Source organism: Panthera uncia, chromosome D4 (genome assembly GCF_023721935.1).
Source record: "Panthera uncia isolate 11264 chromosome D4, Puncia_PCG_1.0, whole genome shotgun sequence".
Taxonomy (NCBI): Eukaryota; Metazoa; Chordata; class Mammalia; order Carnivora; family Felidae; genus Panthera; species Panthera uncia.
The window spans coordinates 24785093-24805765 of record NC_064807.1 but is presented as its reverse complement, the minus strand read 5'-3'; the positions used below and the strand labels follow the sequence as shown (position 1 = coordinate 24805765).

At 40.7% G+C, this 20673-nt stretch overlaps 1 long non-coding RNA gene across 2 annotated transcripts in view; it reads right to left on the bottom strand.

Annotated features, from left to right (window-relative positions):
- Positions 1 to 591: 591 nt before the first annotated feature.
- LOC125937897 (uncharacterized) overlaps positions 592 to 20673 on the bottom strand; it is a 111570-nt gene continuing 91488 nt past the window's right edge. Inside the window, exons 6-8 of one of the 2 annotated variants that reach the window (XR_007462552.1) lie at positions 7897 to 7984; positions 7573 to 7772; positions 592 to 4231 (exon numbers count right to left, since the gene is read on the bottom strand). This is a non-coding gene — a long non-coding RNA (uncharacterized LOC125937897). Of the gene's footprint in view, positions 4232 to 5919; positions 6382 to 7572; positions 7773 to 7896; positions 7985 to 20673 lie in introns of those variants that run through there. The other variant, XR_007462549.1, reaches the window with a different exon arrangement.

Genomic DNA, 20673 nt, shown 5'->3' with positions numbered 1-20673 from the left:
AGCATATGTTGAGTAGCCGTTGTGTGCCAGGCACTGTCGCAGGCCCCAAGGTGTACAGTGTAACAAATGAGTTGATGATTTAACCATCATCCAATCCAACCCCTTCATAGTCACAAGGGAAAACAAGAAAAAAAGAAAAGATAATCACAGCTAATGTTTACTGGGAATGTAATTTGTCCCGGGCTCTGGTTTAAACACTTTGCATGAATGAACTTATTTAACACTCATAACACCTCAGTGAGGTAGGTAGTATTATTATCCCCATTTTAGAGATGACAAAACTAAAACACAGAGACATAAGACAACTTACCCAAAAACATTTAGCTCATAAGTTGTGGAGTTAGGATTTGAACCCAGGCAGTCTGACTCCACATCTCAAGCTCCTAATCACAAAATATGGTACCTCCCTCCCAAGAGAGTGAAGAGCGTGCTCAAAGCCATGGTAATTGGCATAGTCATGACTAGAGTTAAGTTCTCAAGTTCTAATTACATGTTCTGACCATTAGTGAATTGGCAGCCACTGCTGTAATCATTAAGGCAACAATCATCCCTCTAGAAGAAAGAACAAAAAGCCATTATATGTCTCTTTATAGTCTTTAATATACTGCATAGAAGGATACAAAAGTCGATAAGGAATCTGCTGTATCAGCCATCAACAAACACTTTCAAAATGTTCAATCTAAAGAACACTGGAAAAATCACAAAATCAAAATTTTACAGGTGAGAGATTATCTAGTTAAGTGGTTTTGAAATATTTTAAGTTTTGTAACTCTTTCTTTAAGTTTCTAGGGGACCCCAGTATGTAAAACAGTCAACAGATAAAAGTGGACCTGCCTCGGCTGGGGTAAATAGAAGATACTAGAAGGCTCCTCTCTCAGTTCTCACCTCCACTTTCCGCAACACTTGAGTAGACTCCCCAGAGCCCAGTTTGAAAGCCATCAGTGCTAGCTCACCCTGGTCTCTCTGAACCCCTAAGAAGTGGCTGGGGGCACCTGGGTGGCTCAGTCGGTTAATCGTCCAACTTCGGCTCAGGTCATAATCTCATGGTTTGTGAGTTCGAGCCCCATATCGGACTCTGTGCTCACAGCTCAGAGCCTGGAGCCTGCTTCAGATTCTGTGTCTCCCTCTCTCTCTCTGCCCCTTGCCCACTCACACTCTGTCTCTGTCTCTCTCTCTCAAAAATAAATAAACGTTAAAAAATTTTTTAAAAAAAGTGATGGAACTTCCCCAAGGTCATAGAACAGTCAAGATCAGAGCCCTGTCTCAGAGCCCCTCACCAATCCTGTTTTCAACATCACCACTGTATGCTCTTCTAACTTGGTTTTCTGGGAGCTGTGAATACCTTTGCAGCAGACAAGTGTCTGTGTCTTTTGAGCCCCTCCACATGGGCAGCAATAAAAGAAGCTGGAATGGCCAGCAGGGGGAGGATACATGGAGCAGAGCCTCAGCAAACTTGATGGAGCCCACCTAATTTCTGAGGATCTAACAATCCCCAGCTACATGGTCAAGGCTGCATTGAAATAAATGGAGAAGAAAACAGCTCTCTGATCTACTTGGGGTAACACTCCAAACTGCTCAGCAAGACCCATTTCCCAAGACATCAAAAGCCCACGTTCCTAGGACCGCTGTGAGCTGCCGATGCACATCCGCGTCCCCAGGCTTGCTGTTTGCAGTCATTTTTATGGCATAACAGAGGGGCTCCCACAGAGCTGGAGCCGGGAATCAGAGGGTGTCCGCGGGCTTCCATGGTGCAGTGGCTTTTACACAATATGTGTTTTTCTGAGGCTTTCCCCTGATGTAACCAACAACCTCCAGCTGCCATTTAGACTTCATGGGGGTTCCCAGATCTCAGCAGGGAGAAAGGAAAGCCCTGGAAACCCCAGCTTTGAAACCACTCTCTTAGCCTAGGAGACCAATCACGCAGAGACAAACCCGTGATGACTGAGCAGCAGAGCAGGCTGAATAGAGGAAGCAGGGTGGTAACCAGCCTCCCCCTCAGCCTTGTTATCTGCCATAGGCATTCCAGTACAGTGGCCAGAGCAAGGTCATTGAAGGTCATGGTCGTAAACCAAGAGAGGTTTCACCTCCAAAATCACCAGCCAGGTTTCACATCTGCGGCTTCACATCTTCTCTCTGTTCAGATTTCCTCTCTTCCTAAATAAATTATATTACCCAAATTTCCTCTCCACACTCTACTGAGGTACGCCGTTCCTCTTATGACTCCTTTTCTCTGGATGGTTTATTTTCTTTGCCATTAAGGGCTGGTTGAAAACCCAGAAGTTTTGCTTGAATTACCATCAAACCCAGTCGTATAAAGACATAAGGGACTGACAGTTTTCCATTTATGGATTAGGCACTCGTTATTTTTCTGGCTTTTAACAGCTTTTCAATCTAACTTGTCATTCCAATGTTCTTCCCATTCCAAGATGACAGCAAAATTGGACATAGACTATGCACTTACAGCTGCCCTTCCAGAAACACCGAGTACCTAATGGTTTATGAGGTTATTGGCTTGTGTTTTTTCTAGTAAATTCTTTTTAAAATTCCAGTAAATTGGTTAAGTTCGTGCCTTAGAGAGGAAAAAAAATAGTCAATGTCCTTAATTGCTCTCTCATCTTTTAGGGTGTCCTCTCGTGGGAATGGGCATCATCAGACTTGGCCAAGAGTCCAACATTGTCTGCCTTTCTTTAATGTTGCAAATGTTCCCTCTTCCTATTGTTAGAAGACTCTGTAGTCGTGTGCCTGACTTAGAAAACTTCATTTGGCAGGCAATGCCTGAGGCCCATGATGCAGCAGGCTCTACCCTGCCCCACCCCGGATGCATCCACAGTCATCATTCAGTTGCAGGTTGTTGCTCTCTTTAAAAGGTGGGGGGAAAAGTAGCACCCATCTCTAACTGGTGGAATAATTTGTGGAGATTTTGTTTTCTTCTCTTTCATGTTTTTTTCTAATTCTATCATGCATTTCTCTTGGAATAAAAAAAAATTATTATCGGCACTTTTGTGATAATCATCCCCCTGTGCTTTATTCTATCACCTGCTTACCCATTTCTAAGCAATACACTTTTACTTTTGCTTATTTTGAATTTTCACACAGAAATAATCATACTTTTAAAAAGTTTATTAAATAAAGGACAAAAAGGTGACAATGCAGAAAGAAGCTATCTAAAACTACACTGTCCAGAGGCACCTGGGTGGCTCAGTCAGTTGAGTGTTTGACTTTGGCTCAGGTCATGATCTCACAGTCCGTGAGTTCAAGTCCCACATTGGGCTTGGTGCTGACAGCTCAGAGCCTGGAGCCTGCTTCGGATTCTGTGTCTCCCTCTCTCTCTGCCCCTCCCCCACTCATACTCTGTCTCTCTGTCTCTGTCTCTGTCTCTCTCTCTCTCTCAAAAATAAATAAATGTTAAAAAAAAATTTTTTAAGCCACACTGTCCAATATAGTAGCCACCAACCGTATGTGGCTATTAGTACTTGAAGTGTGACCAGTCCAAATTGGGATGCGCTGGGAGAGTAAAACATACATGAGTTTTTGAAGACATACTTTAGTATGAGAGAAGGAATGTGAACTATCCCATTAATCCTTTTATATTGAAGACTTGTTGAAATGGTAATATTTTAGATATACTGCTTTAAATAAAATAAATCATCAAAATCAATTTCACCTGTTTTTTTTTACTTTTTTAAATGCAGCTACTAGAAAATTTTTAATTGCACATGTGGCTTGCATTATATTTCTGCTGAATGACGCTGGTCCACAAACTCTCTGAATTCCTTGCATTCAAAACCACAGTTCTAAATAACATTTGATGATTATCAGACATACATTTCAAACCACTAATTTTGCTGTTGTTTCTTTTTTTTTTTTTTTCCTTTTTGATTTCCCCTGAGTCTAACTCTTTATATTACCAAGGACTCCCTCGGCACCCCCTACATTTCTCTTCTAACAACTCTCATGCCAGCCAACCAAAATGAACACTGTACCAATTTCTCAGCGCCCTCCACAAATGGCCAGTGTTCTCATCCTCCAGTTCCTCTGACCTTCCCTTCTTTTCTTCCCACCTCCACTTCTCCTGCCCTCACTGCTAAGACCCTGCTCCTCCACACTCACCCCGTTCTTCCATCGAAGACATCCTGAGGCTTACACGGGACAGATCCTCATGACATCACTCACAGCCAACTCACCACTGCAAGAAGGCCTTTCACTCTCCATACAGTTAAAGGCTTGACATCTCATAAAACAAATAAACAAAACACAAAACACAAAACCTCATCATTATTTCTGCTCTGCAGCAGATTCTTTGGAGAGACAGGGGATCCATCCTGGGGCTCCTGCAATCACAGGCTGATATCCTGGCAGACGTGCGGACCTAGACCGGAGGACCTCTCCCTGGTTACCCATGCACCTCTAAGCAACTTGACCCCCACTGCCCCCAGTAGATTTCCTCTCCCTGAAGGCAGACTTCTGTACCCAGTGGTTTCCAGGGTTCCCTCGGCGATAATTTTCTACAGCAAGAAGTTGATTGTTTTGTTCCTTTTATTGAAGTCTCACTCCCCTCATCAGCAAAACCAGAACAACGGCAATGCTTACCCTGCCTGTGATGATAAGCACCCTGCCTGATACATATTATTTCAGACAAGCACGCTGGTTTGTGCAACAACCGGTAACAGCCCCTATGGGGGCACGTTGAGCTCATTTTAATGAATACTTAAATTCCATAGTTATTACTTCAGAAAAGTGATGCTGAATTTATTTTGACTTCCCTTGGTTCAGACATTCTCTCAGTTTCCTCTCCTCCCGGCTGATTTCGATCAGTTTCCAATGGCAACGTGATGGCAGAGTCACAGCCCATGCAGGTCTCATTTTCAGCTCTCCATCTCCCATTACCGCTCTGCCCAGTCTCCTTCCCATCCTTTCTCATCAGACCCAACACAAGTGCAGACAGAATTTTGAATGATCCTCTTGCCCACTTGGGAGACCCTGCCTCAACCTCTTCATCACCAGAGCACGGAGTCTTCTCACCCACTGTCTGAGATCATTCTCCGCCCCATCAGACATCCCACAACTGCACATGGAATTTGGCAAACACTAGCCACACGCAGCTATGGAGCTCTTGACCTGTAGCGAGCCCCAACTAAGATATGCCGAAAGTGTAGGATATACCCAGATTTCAAAGAGTAAGTGCAAAAATTAAAAAGGAATGTATGGGGCACCTGGGTGGCTCAGTTGGTTGAGCATCCGACTTCGGCTCAGGTCATGATCTCGAACTCCATGAGTTCGAGCCCCACATCAGGCTCTGTGCTGACAGCTCAGAGCCTGGATCCTGCTTCCGATTCTGTGTCTCCCTCTCTCTCTGTCCCTCCCCTGCTCACGGTCTGTCTCCCTGTCTCTCAAAAACAAATAAACATTTTAAAATATCATCCTTAAAAAGGAATGCAAACTATCTTATTTAAAAATTGTTCTATTGATTACACATTGAACTGATAATACTTTAGAAACATTGGGTTAAGTAAAAATGTGTTATTAATATCAATATCACCTGTCTGTTTCACTATTTTAATGTGACTACCAGAAATTTTCAAACCACGTCTATGGTTTGCATGATAGATCTGTTGTATGGCACCGCATCTCCAATGGTTGGCTTTTGTTAGTTACTGCTTCGGAGCAATATCAGTCTTCCTTTCACACTACTGCAACCAGTAAATTGAACAAATGGATATCTTGTATGTAAGAATAAAACAGCCTTATTTTCTTCTCCCACTGTTCCTTTAACTTGCTCAGCAGTGCTAGTTTTCCCCTGCCCCTGGATGAAACTTGCCTTTCTGGCCACTCTTACAGAATAGGACATCTTAGAGTCAACTGATTCCCAACACACAACTTGGAATGTCTACTTCGAATTTCTAACACGCATACTAAGAAAAGCTTCCAGGTTCATTCCAAGTTTCAAGGACTCACCCTTCTCTAGACAGAATGTGTTGTTAAAAGAAGAGGGAAAAAAAATGCTGCAGTCAGTGAAGGGGGCAGGGTCGTTGCATTCTTCTGTCCTCCCCTGTCACTCTTCCCCAACTTGCCAATCAGGTTTCTGATTCCTCCAGTATGGGAGAGCAGACTTGGAGGGAGGTGTGGTGCCCTTGAGAACAGGCTGTGGGTTCCCTGGGCCCTGGCAGTGCGTAGAGTTGCCTCTTCCTCTCACACAGATTCTGGGAGGTCTTTCAAAGCCTCCCTCTTTCCTAAGGGCCACTCACCGGAAACTTCTTTGGTGTGGTTGATACGTTCTCCTCCAACTTTCTGTTGACTCTTTCTTCAGCCAAGAGGAATCCAGCAATACTTTCACTTCTCTCTGATGAGGCTTCTTTATTCTTTTCTTAAAAGGTGTTTTGACTGAAGTATAACATATACATAAGTGCACCACTTGAAAAGTCTCTAAGTGAGTGAACATGTGTGCCCCCCACCTGAGGCAATAAATAGTCTGCTCCCTTTTATAATGGCCCGTCTTGGACAAGGTCTAAAACGCCAGCCCTTCCTCTGGTGTGGCTGCATCTGGTCCTGGAGATGCTCACGCACTCTTTGCCCCCACAAATTCTGGGAGGAAGTACCCAGGGCAGGAGCAGCCCTCCTTCATATCCACCATCAGAGCAGGAAGCAAGCTTTCTGCTTCTTCAGCTCTGAATTAGACACTTGTCTATTCAGTGGCTGAGACTGACATCAAGTTCACTGAGTGGACTCAATGTCCCTCCACTTGTTTGAGGGGGAGGGAGAGGCATCTCTCCTCAACCTTTCCTCTTAGGGTGTGGCAGGGGGGGACTCATAGCAAAGCAATGATTTTCACCGAAGACACTTCCTTCCAAATCCCTTTCTGCATCCTCACTCCCTGTGGGGGAAGGGGAACCCCACCCAGGTCTCAGCCACCTGTTTTGAACATGTTCATCTCGGTCTGATGCCTCACTTCGTGTCTTCTATCTTAGGATGTCAGCGGAAGCATGAGTTCTCATGTCCTATTTTAGCACCAAAAGCACCTAGTCACCTTCTCTTCTCTATTCTCCCCTTCCATCAGTAAAGAAAAAAGTAGGGGAGACATAATTCCTGCTTAAGTACTATATTTAATTCAAGGTCATGGAAATTTAGCTTCTGCCTTCTTATGAAGTTCTGCTTGCTATGGGAGATTCAAACGCCTCATCCAGACGGTCAAGGCTCCCATGTGCAGCCACTTACAGTGTGGGACCAGAGCAAGGCTGACGGAGGGTGGCACTTTGATTCAAATCCAAGCCTGCCATTTACTAGCCTCTCGGAACCCTGGTTCCTCAACTTGAATGATATGCCTCACTTTGCAGGGTGGGGAAGAGTGAGGTTAAATCACGGTAGTTGCTTAATGATAACTTTCCATGATTTTCCTGGCTCACAAGATAGTGTCAGTTTTCTCGACTCTTCTTCCAAATCCCTTCTTAGGTTACTCACTGGTCACATAACTTTCCACACCCATCTCCTACTGGAAACCTTTACCTGGGTCTAAAGAAAAGGGAAAGGGAATCTAAACCCAGAAATAAGAGAAAGTATTCTAAAAATTATACTCACTTCTGCATGGATCAGAGAGCTGGAGAGACCCGGGGATACCATCTCTCTGGTCCCGACCATGGTCATGATCCATGTCAGGTTCGATCTTCTTCACTACGCATGTTTTATGTGACAGACTATCACTGCTCCTAAAAGTCAGATTCCTTTTCTTCACGAGATATGCAATCTTCCAAGCAGATTCACTTGAAATTATACGGCCCCTAAAAGGATTGATACACAGGTATCATTTATACAGCCTCTTGAACTTGCAAGAAGTCCTTTCTAATATTGAACCCTCATCATTATTTGTTTCTTTGTTTTTTTGAGAAAAACGAAAGCTCTCACCTCCTCTGCCTCTACCACTGATGTACTTGTTTCTCTAAGGATTTCCACCATGCTCAACTCCTTGGGGCTGCTTCTCAGCCATGGCAATCTGCAGAGGCAGCAGAACAGTGGAGCAAACAGTGAGGAGCTGTTACAGGAGCAGACAGGATGCAGTTCCTGGTGTCCAGTACAGGACAGGGAATGTGTTCGGAGGCCGCCCGGCCTACTCTGGAATCCCACATGTGTTCCCTGAAGTATATGCCCAGATAATCCCATTGCAATGGGGAAAAAATGGTGGCTGTGACTCTTCTATTCCGACAGCTCCGTGCAAAGGTCTACTGTGGAAAAATCTACGCAGGGAAATGCTGCCCTCGGTCATGCACCCCGGCCTGAGATCATGCAGTGTGTGTGGTTAGTTAAAAAGGGAGTAGGACCAAAAGTACTAAGGGGTCATATGACCCATCTTCTCTGTTGGGAAAACAACTCAGTACCAGTCTTGCTGACTGTGGGACATCTCGGGAGGGGAGCATCCCACGCTGTGGGGAGACGTCGCTGGTCCCGTATGGGTCTTTTCAACCATGTTCACACACCTGGCCACTGAGTTTCATCAGATGTATCATCAGGGATATGAAAGGGCGGAAATATAATAGAAACCAAAGAGTTCCTGCGGTTGAGAGGGAGAATGATATTTGAAAAGCAGTGCAGATTTGCCTCTGGTCTAGGCCAGTGGCTCACCACGTTGTACAGCAAAGGAAAATGTCTGTTACTATTTGTAGGACATAACACAGATGTAATAAAACCCGGAATCAGCACCAAAGGACCCTTTATTATAAAACACTACAAAATACCCCTGTTCATTCTCCAAGTTTATAAAAGCTCCGAAATGGAGGCTGCCGTCTTGCCCTTTGATATTTGTCATTCAGATGAAGCTACTAGACTCTTGTATGCTGGTCAGAGGGGCAAAGGGAGGTCACTCTGATGCACCCTTGGCCTTTGTGCCCAGAGGGATAGCCTGTGCTTACTTTTGCATGCAGGAAACACCTTTGGAAATTTCTTCTTCCCGCTTTGACTCCACCTGCCTAAACCAATTTGTCACATGAAGAAAAAGAGGCAATGGGTTCTCTCACAAAATAGGAAATCCTCAAAAAGCAAAAAGATACACACACACATTCCACTGGGGCTTTCGCAGGGCAACCGAGAACATTTCCAAGCCCAGCCACCATCTGAGTAAAAGTAATTTTTTAATTAAAACAAACCCCAGCTCATACTTCACACAATGATGTAACAGCAGATCTTCATAGAGACTTTGTGACATACAGCAACACATGTGAGATGGAGGTAAAAGGAAAGATTAAATGAAAATACATATTTGAGCTGGTTATTAGGCACAATAACATTTCCAGGAATGGGCCACTTGGGAAAACAGTTGATTTGGCTGGGGATAAACAGCGCCTCTTAGGTGTGCCCTGAGAAGACGTGATCAGAACTTAATTTTAAATCTGAGGATTGTAATAAGAATTTGCTTGTTTCAAGTCACTGCCAAAAAAACAGGAGCAGGCATAAGCCAGCCCCCAGAGGACGAACTGTAAGATGCTCGTGTTACCCTTGGTGTCAGAAGGAGGGGCCGAGACGAGTTAAATATGCTAAAGCTAATTTCTACTTGTCTTTTCAAGCTCTAGCAATGGGAACCCTCTGATTTTACAGACCTCTGCACAAAGGGAGCAGCAATGAATTTCTGAGATCAGCGTGAATGTAGGGGCAGAAAGAAGAGAAAAGATTCATATTCCACCTCCATAAAGAGCTGTCTACAGGCTGAGGGGTTTTGGTGAGATGTTTGTAATCTGATGTTTTTGGTGTCAATCTTCCCATTTATAGACTGATGTTACATCGCTGGACACTCACTGTTCCTCCCCTACGGATGTTATTTCTGCAGAAAAGGACTACACAATAGACGATGTGACAATTCTCTTTTTGCCTAAGTTGGAGTCTAAAATTTGAAACAGCTGATGTTCTCTTCCTTTTTTAAATAACTAAAACACAGCTTTGGTACTTAAATTTGATGTTCCACTAAGAGTGTGCTCAGATGGGAGTATTGGAACTGTGTGAAGGGAAAGAATTGGATGGTCGGGCAGGGATTGGGTGCGTGGTGGGTCACTTCCTGACACTGTGCTCGGCGGGAACACCTCAGGGCAGTGTTGCATCCACTAGATAGTGGTTGGAAATGAAGAATTTGGAGCTGCCTGCCCGTTATGTATGTACTTAAGAGTAAGAGGAGGTTAATGAAAGAATGATTTTACCTTTTATGTCAGATTCACCTGAAATTAACCAGGTCTTCATTTTCCATATTATCATAAAGTCAACAAATAAATCATACCCGGTGTAAGCTTCCCAGAGAGTAAAACTGGCTATACTAATTTCCCTTTAAAGCATCATCGCATTTTTCTGGAATATAAAAGCAAATGCTATGAGTCACAAAAGTATGAAATTTCAAGGTCAGCTCGTACTGTGTCACTCAAGGCTTCCCAGATACCAAATAAAAGTTCCATTACTTTGTGTGTGTGTCTTACTCTCTTGCTCCCCTTGCCTCGCTACAACTCAATGACCTTCAAATGCAGTATCTATTGTTGCAGCTACTTTCATCTTTACCTGAGTGAAGCAGAATCAATGTGCTTGACCAGCAATTCCAATTAAGCCACTAGACACCATCCTGCTGAATCTGCAAACTGTGGATTTATATTGAATTAATGAAAGCTGAAAGGGGTTCCCATATCACGGCCACACTTAATGCATCCTTGTCAAAAAGAAATGTAATTACAATATTGCACATACATAATAGGTTGATCAACCTATGCAAGGTGACAACCATGAACTGATCATATGGAAGTGTCAATGAAAATCCCAGTAGCTATTATAAAATGTGCTACTTTATATCATTGGATCCCCTAGAGCCTGGGTGGTTCAGATGCTTGGCAAAGAAATACACCCTAAGTGTCACTTATTTTCAGGTTAATAGTTTAAACAGACCAATAGGTAGTATCAAAGTAACTGCTCCATATCAATTAGTTTTTATCATTTTTTAAAGCTTGCTTGTTTATTTTGAGAGAGAGAGAGAGAGAGAGCAGGGAAGGGACAGAGAGGGAGGGAGACAGAGAATCCCAAGAGAATCAGCACAACCTGATCTCCAGAGAATCATCTCAACCTGAGCCAAAATCAACACGGATACTTAACCTACTGAGCCACCCAGGCACCCTCAATTAGTTTTTATTATTTAGACACAATTATCTTCATCTAACAATTGATTTCCATGAGGGTAAATCCAAGAAAAAAAAATGTATTCTAAATGTTTACAGTTAATCTTTGAAGTAAAAAACAAATCACTCCTGAAAAAAAAAGTAAAGGAATTGATAAGGTGGAGTAGGCAAAGCAACACTGACATTTACTGGCTGGTGACTTTTCTGATTTAGACACTGGACACACCTCAAAGAATTAGCTTTGCTTGTCAACCTTATTATTAGCTTTTGGGTTGTTAGATTTAATTAGAAAAAAAGTCTAAGCTCCAAAGTAGTAAACAAACAAACAAAAAGGAGAAATGTATCTGATCACTTAAGTACTGTGATCAGTTAACCTACCTCATAACGTTGACATGATGGTTGTCAAACTTGACTATTTTTTTCTCTAGTATTATGCTAATTTCTTATTTGAGATAGTACAGAAAAGAAGTCTCTATTCACTCCTCTCCCCTAAAGTAACTAAAACTAACAAGTGTAACCAGGAAACACCTCAACCTTGAACCACAAGTTATGAAGTAGGGCTACCAAGTGCACTGGAAACTGTGTCCAGGGAAAGAGAGATTCAGAAAGAGAAGTCTGAGCTCTGCAGACCCTGAGATAACATGTTGTCTAGACTAGATGCTTCACCAGAGGGGTAACAAAGGTGCCCTGATTGGAGCAGGAAAGTCAGGGTGTGTGAACAAGCCAGGTGAACTTTCCATAGAGAGGCAGAGGACTTATTTTTGCAAGAAATAGGCTATCGGTGAGTCTGGATTTAGAATAAACCCAGGTGGCTCACTGAGCTGCAGTTTGATGACCTGAAGATGAGTAATGTTTAAATTGCCAAATAAGAACATGTGACCAAGAAGTGAGAATGATTTCCTCTAGCCAGAGGCAGAATCACACCAACCAGGTAGAGTACTACAACAAGTATTCAAAGCAACTTACAAACGTTCCTCTTCTCCCAGTTTATCCCAGCTTATCCCTGTACTTTTGTTCTGCAAACAGCTGCTCTAAGAAAACTTCCACCATTCAATGGTGGACACCAGCATGGAACTAATATAAAGAGGAAAGAAACATCACAAAACAAGTTAAATAAAGAATAGACACCATATATAGTAATAGCTATATTGATTTCAGATAAAACAGACTTCAGAAAGAAAGAAAATTACATGGATAAAGAGGAGCATTGCATAATGAAAAAGCGATCAATTTTTTAAGAAGATTCAATAATCCTTAATGTGTATGTATCTAACAACAAAGCATCATAATACATAAGGCAAAAAGTGACAGAACTGCAAGAAGAAATAGACAAATCCACTTTGAACTTTAACATCCCTCTTTCATAATTGATAGGTCAAACAGGCAGAAAATCAGTAAGGGTGTAGTTGACCTGAAAAGTACCATCAATCAACTGGTTCTAGTTGTATTATAAAATATTTCGTCCAGGGGCACCTGGGTGGCTCAGTTGGTTAAGTGTCTGAATCTTGATTTCGGCTCAGGTCATGATTTCATGGTGGTGAGGTTGAGCACTCTGTCGGGATCCGCACTGAGCTTGGAGTCTGAAAAAGATTCTCTCCCTCTGCCCTTCCTCCCTGTTCTCTCTCTTTCTCTACCTCTCTCTTTCAAAATAAATAAATAAACATAAAAAATATTTCATCTAACAATAGCAGAATATGCATTTTCAAGCTTACATTATATATTCGCTATGATAGAGCACATTCCAGGCCACAAACGGCACTTGGGCAAATTTGAAAGAATAGAAATCATGCAAAGTATATTCTCAGATCACAATGGAATTAAACTAAAAAGCAATAATGAAAAGATAGCTGAAAATCATCTTTGGAGATTAAATATTTGTAGATTAAACAAAACACTATTAAATAATACATGAGTCATAGAATAAATCTCGAGAAATTTTAAAATATTTTGAACTAAATGAAAATGAAAATAAAACTTACAAAGCTTGAAAAATGTAGCAAACAGTGCATAAAGGGCAATTGATAGCATTAAGTACACATATAAAAAAGAAGATAAATCTAAAATCAATAATCTAATGTTCCACCTTAATAAACTACAAAAATAAGAGCAATTTAAACCAAAAGCAAACAGAAGAAAAGAAATAATATAAATTAAAGTAGAAATGAATGAAATTTAAAAGAAATTGAGAAAATCAATGAAATAAAAAGCTGCTTTATTGTGGTTCCATACAAATTTTAGGATTGTTTGTTTTAGCTTCGAGAAGAATGCTGGTGTAACTTTGATTGGGATTGCATTGAATGTGTAGATTTCTTTGGGTAGTATTGACATTTTAATAATATTTATTCTTCCAATCCATGAGCATGGAATGTTTTTCCATTTTTTTGTATCTTCTCTAATTTCCTTCATAAGCTTTCTATAGTTTCCAGCATATAGATCTTTTACATCTTTGGTTAGGTTTATTCCTAGGTACTTTATGATTCTTGGTGCAATTGTGAATGGGATCGGTTTCTTTATTTGTCTCTCTGTTGCTTCATTATTAGTGTATAAGAATGAAACTGATTTCTGTACATTAATTTTGTATGCTGCAACTTTGCTGAATTCATGTATCAGTTCTAGCAGACTTTTGGTGGAGTCTATCAGGTTTTCCATGTATAATACCATGTCATCTGCAAATAGCGCCCCGAATAGCCAAAGTAATATTGAAGAAGAAGACCAAAGCAGGAGGCATCACAATCCCAGACTTTAGCCTCTACTACAAAGCTATAATCATCAAGACAGCATGGTACTGGCACAAAAACAGACACATAGGCCAACGGAATAGAATAGAGACTCCAGAATTGGACCCACAAAAGTATGGCCAACTAATCTTTGACACAGCAGGAAAGAATATCCAATGGAAAAATGACAGTCTCTTTATCAAATGGTGCTAGGAGAACTGGACAGCAACATGCAGAAGAATGAACCTAGACCACTTTCTTACACCATTCACAAAAATAAACTCAAAATGGATGAAGGACCTGAATGGTTTTGAGACAGGAAACCATCAAAACCCTAGAGGAGAAAGCAGGAAAAAAAACCTCTCTTACCTCAGCCACAGCAATTTCTTACTTGACACATCTCCAAAGGCAAGGTAATTAAAAGCAAAAGTGAACTATTGGGACCTCATGAAGATAAAAAGCTTCTGCACTGCAAAGGAAACAATCAACAAAACTAAAAGGCAACCGATGGAATGGGAAAAGATATTTGCAAATGACATATCAGACAAAGGACTAGTATCCAAAATCTATAAAGAACTCACCAAACTCCACACCTGAGAAACAAATAATCCAGTGAAGAAATGGGCAGAAGACATGAATAGACACTTCTATAAAGAAGACATCCAGATGGCCAACAGGCACATGAAAAGATGCTCAACGTCACTCCTCATCAGGGAAATACAGATCAAAACCACACTGAGATACCACCTCACGCCAGTCAGAGTGGCTAAAATGAACATATCAGGAGACTATAGATGCTGGAGAGGATGTGGAGAAATGGGAACCCTCTTTCACTGTTGGTGGGAATGCAAACTGGTGCAGCCGCTCTGGAAAACAGTGTGGAGGTTCCTCAAAAAATTAAAAATAGACCTACCCTATGACCCAGCAATAGCACTGCTAGGAATTTACCCAAGGGATACAGGAGTACTGATGCATAGGGGCACTTGTACCCCAATGTTTATAGCAGCACTCTCAACAATAGCCAAATTATGGAAAGAGCCTAAATGTCCATCAACTGATGAATGGATAAAGAAATTGTGGTTTATATACACAATGGAAAACTACTTGGCAATGAGAAAGAATGAAATATGGCCTTTCGTGACAACATGGATGGAACCGGAGAGTGTTATGCTAAGTGAAATAAGTCATACAGAGAAAGACAGACACCATATGTTTTCACTCTTATGTGGATCCTGAGAAACTTAACAGAAGACCATGGGGGAGGGGAAGGGAAAAAAAAGTTAGAGAGGGAAGGAGGCAAACCATAAGAGACTCTTAAAAACTGAGAATAAACTGAGAGTTTATGGGGGGTAGGAGGGAGGGGAAAGTGGGGGATGGGCATTGAGGAGGGCACCTTTTGGGATGAGCACTGGGTGTTGTATGGAAACCAATTTGACAATAAATTTCATATTGAAAGAAAAGCTGCTTGATTGAAATGATCACGAAAATTGATAAATCTCTAGCCACATGAACCAAGGGATAAAAAAGGGGGAACACAAATTACTAATATCAGAAATGAAAGAGGTCATCACCACTATTTCTATGGAAATTAAAAGAATGATAAAAGAATATTATGAAATATTATTGTTGCATATAAAAGAAATAAGAGCCATTTAAACCAAAAGCAAAGAGAATAAAGAAATTTAAGAAAGTAATTATAGCAATTCTCTACAATCTCTGTCAGAGAATAGAAGCCTCACTCAATGAAGCCAACAGTATCCTAATACCAAAACCAGGTAAAGATATTACAAAAAAAGGAAGCTACATGAGCATACATGCAAAAATCCTCAACAAAACATTAGTAAATTAAATCCAACAACGTATACAAAGAATTATACACAATGACCAAGTAGGATTTATTCTAGGTATGCAAGGTTGACTCAACATAAAAACCAATTAATGTAACCTACTACATGAGCATATTAAAGGAAAAAATCATATTATAATGTCAATTGGCATTGAAAAAATATTTGACAACATCCAACAACTATTCGTGATTTAAAAAAAAAAGGGGGCGCCTGAATGGCTCAGTCAATTAAGCATCCGACTCCAGCTCAGGTCACGATCTCGCGGTCCGTGAGTTCGAGCCCCGCATCGGGCTCTGGGCTAATGGCTCAGAGCCTGGAGCCTGCTTCCGATTCTGTGTCTCCCTCTCTCTCTGCCCCTCCCCCATTCATGCTCTGTCTCTCTCTGTCTCAAGAAAATAAATAAACTTAAAAAAAAAAATTCTCACCCAACTCATAATAAAACTTGACAAAGAACATTTACAAAAACCTCCAGCTGATACCATACCTAATGGCGTGAAACTGATACTTTCTCCCTAAGACTGGAAACAAGGCAAGAATGCACCTTCTCATCACTCTTCAATAAAACACAATACCATCTACAATGGCACCAAAAGAAAGAAAGAAAGAGTTTGATATAAATCTAACAAAATATGCACAGGATCTACAAGCAAAAAACCAAAACACCTTGATCACGGAAGTTAAAGAAGATTTAAATAAAGGGGAAATATTCTGTGCCATGGATTGAAAGACAATATTATTATGTGAATTCCTTCTAACTTGATCTATAAATTCAGTATGACTGCAATCAAAATCTCAGCAAGCTATTTTGTGAATATCAACCAACTGATTCTGAAAGTTTATAAGGAAAAGCAAAAGACCCAGAATAGACAACACAACACTGATTAAGAACAAAGTCAGACAACTGACACTACCCAACTTCAAGATGTACTACATGACTGTAGTAATTAAGACAGTGTTGTTACCAGTGAAAGAATAGACACATAAATCAACAGATCAGAATAGAGAGCCTAGAAGTACACCCACACAAATATTGTCGAGTGCTTTTACCAAAGATGTAAAAGCAACTCAATAGAGAAGGATAGTCTTTTTTTTTTTTAAGAGAGAGAGAGAGAGAGAGCACAAATGAGGGAAGAGGTGCAGAAGCAGAAAGGGAGTCTTCAGCAGGTTCCACAGTCAGCGTGGAGCCCAGCGTGGGATTCGATCCCACAATCCTGGGATCATGACCTTAGCCAAAATCAAGAGTCCGACGCTCAACTGACTGAGCCCCTCAGGGCCCCTGAGAAAGGATAGTCTTTCAACAAATGTTGCTAGAATGATTGGATTTCCATATGTAATAACAGCAACAAAAAACAATTCAAACACAGAACTTACACTTTTCATAAGAATCGACTCAAAATGGATCATAGACCTAACTATAAAATGTAATTCTACAAAACTTCTAAAAGAAAACATAAAGGAAAATCTAGGTAACTTTGGGTTTGGGGATGATTTTTTTCATACAACTTTAAAAAACACAGTACCTGAAAGAAAAAACTGATAAATTTGTACTCCATAAAATTAAAAACGTCCCGTATTCAAAAGACACTGATAAGAGAGTCAAAAGACAAGATACAGCCAGGAAGACAGTATTTTTCAGAACACATGTCTGATAAGGAACTTGAGTTCAAAATATTCAAGGAACTCTTACAATTCAACAATAAGAAAATCAGGAACACAATTTTAAAATGGGCAAAAACGTCTGAACAGACATCTCACAGAAGAATACATACACATGGCAAATAAGCATTTGAAATGTGCTCATCATTATTTGTCAACAAGGGATTGCAAACTGGAACAATGAGGTAGGACTGCACACCTGTCGGTGTGGCTAAAATCCCAAACCTAATAACACCAAATGCGGGTGTGGATATGGAGTAACAGGAACTGTCATTCACTGCTGCTGGAAATGCAGGATGGTGAACTTCAGAAGACAGTTTAGTAGTTTCCTACAGAGCTAAAATCTTGCCATACAATCCAACAACTGTACTCCTTTTTTTTTTTTTTTTCTTCCCAGCAACTACACTCCTGGGCATTTACCCAAATTAGCTGAAAACTTACGTCCACAAAAAAATCTGTACATAGATGTTTATAGCAGCTTTATTCACAACTGCCAAAACTTGGAAGCAACCGAGATGTCCTTCAGTAGGTGAATGGATAAACAAACTGGGGTCCATCCAGACAATGGAACGGTACTCGCTTCTAAAAAGAAATGAGCCACGAAAACACACAGAGGAACCTTAAACGCATATTGCTAAGGGAAAATAAAAAAGCATGACATTCTGGAAAAGGCAAAACTAAGGACAGTACAAGGTCAGCAGTTACCAGGGGTCTGGGGAGGGGAGGAGGGATGAATAGGTGGAACACAGAGGATTTTTAGGGCAATGAAACTATTCTGTATGATATTGTAATGGAGGCTCTTGGCATTTTATGTTTATCAAAAGTCGTAAAACTGTACAACACAAAAAGTGAATCCTAATGTAAACCATGGACTTTAATAATAATTTATCAATATTGGTTCATCAATTATAAATACTAACATATTAATTAATAATAGGGGAACCTATGAGGGGCGGGAGAGAGAGTAAGTATGGGGGAACTCTGTACTATCTGCTCAGTTGTTTTGTAAACGTCAGACTTCTCTAAAGTCTATTAAATTAAAAATGAAATAAAAAAATTTACTGCACAAATCCACGTATGAACACATCATAGTACAATCACAGAACGGAAACATTTGTTTTACATTTTAGAAACTTCCAAAAAGAAAATATAACCTAAAAAAAAAATCAGACTGTCTTTGGGCTTCGCATCAGCAACCATAAACAGCAGACAACAATTGAGTAATCTCTTAAAAAAGCTGAAGGAAAATAACGTGTCCAAGTATGAGTCCCTCAATCCAGAGAGAAGGGAAAATAAAAACATATTCAGGGGGCACCTGGGTGGTTTAGTTGGTTAAGTGTCTGACTCTTAAAATTTTTTTTTTTTAATTTTTTTTTTTTTTTTTAACTTTTTTTTTTTTTTGAGACAGAGAGAAACAGCATGAACAGGGGACGGGCAGAGAGAGAGGGAGACACAAATCTGAAACAGGCTCCAGGCTCTGAGCTGTCAGCACAGAGCCCGACGCGGGGCTCGAACTCACGGACTGTGAGATCATGACCTGAGCTGAAGTCATAAGTGTCTGACTCTTGATTTCGGTGCAGGTCATGATCCCAGGGTCGTGGGATCAAACCCCACATCGGGCTCCAAGCTAAGTGTAGAGGCTGCTGAAGATTCTCTTTCTTTCTCTGTGCCTGTCTCTATTTCTCTCTTTCTCTCTCTATCTCTATCTCTCTCTCTCCCTCTGCTCCTCCCCTGCTTGGTTTCTCTCTCTCTCTCTCAAAAAAATAAAAAATTAAATAAAATAATAAAACTAAAAACATATTCAGAAACATAAAGATCAAGATAATTCACTACTTCTGCACCAAGAATGGAAGATGATTAAAAGATATCTCAGCAGGGGCACCTGGGTGGCTCAGCCGGTTAAGCGGCCGACTTCGGCTCAGGTCACGATCTCGCGGTCTGTGAGTTCGAGCCCCGCGTCAGGCTCTGGGCTGATGGCTCGGAGCCTGGAGCCTGTTTCCGATTCTGTGTCTCCCTCTCTCTCTGCCCCTCCCCCGTTCATGCTCTGTCTCTCTCTGTCCCAAAAATAAATAAAAAAAAAAAACTTGAAAAAAAAAAAGATATCTCAGCAAAAAGAAAGTTGAACTGAGAAATAAATGCGGATACAAGAAGCATTCTCAGGAAAAAAAAATTGGTAAGATATCTTTGTAATTCCAATGATGATGATAATTGCAGATGGCAGTGTTACAAACAATTTGGAATTAAAACAGACATGGAACAAAGACATGGAATAAACTGGAACAACCACCACAACAACAACAAAAACCATGGAAGATGGGAGAACAAGATTTAGATTAATGGGTCATGGGCTTTTTATTTTTGAAAATCGGTATTTTGATGACTCTTAGGCTTCTGAAGTGAAGGATACAGGTTATATCTTTTTACGATAATCACTAAAGAATAAAATTAAAATATATAACTCCCAAAACTGTACCATGTAAGTGCATGTGCTATATTACTGAGTATATCTCTGAAAAGAGAGAACTTCCTTTAGATTAGGCATCAAAATTTAATCGTGTTCCTGTCTGCCGATTGAAGACTTTCCCATACACTAACTTTTGGCTCCAAAAATAGGAAATTTTGTTTCTCCTCCATTACTCACACCCTTCCTGTGCTGGGCACCATAGGAAACATCTGATATAACTTCTGGCCCTGAAATATCAAGTCAAAATATTAGAAAGGACAACAGAGAAGGATATTTCTGGATATCACTTCTACAAAAGTCACTGTGAACCATTTGAACCTGCCCCAACTAACCCCAAGTAAATGCATCCACAATTCAACTTCCCTTAGCCAAATCCCCCAAATCCCCGCTGCCCCTTCATCACCACCTGATGTGAGAAGTGTGATGGATGGAAATCTGAGTGGAAATAAAGCAGCAAACTTATGAATTTCACTTCATTTATCTCACTTTTGCCAAATTTACCAAAATGTGTGCCCACTTCAGCACATTGCGGTGGCTCCCCCGGCCTCAAAGGATATTTTGGCAGCTGAGTGACTCGGAAGTTAAAGCTTTATTACTTTCACAGTAAACACGGTTCTGCACTCTGTCTGAACACAAAACAAAATGAACAAAAACTAATGCATGGAAAAAGACTGAAAGGAAATAACCCCCAAAATATTGATGCTATTTGTATTTAGGTGTTGTAACTCTAGGTAGATTTTATTGTTTTCTGGATACTTTTCTATATCATCAAAACTTTCACTGACAAACCATTAAACAAACATTAAATTAGTTGAAGTGATATTTCTTCTGGCTTTAGCTGTTCTAAGGGCTATAATCTTTTC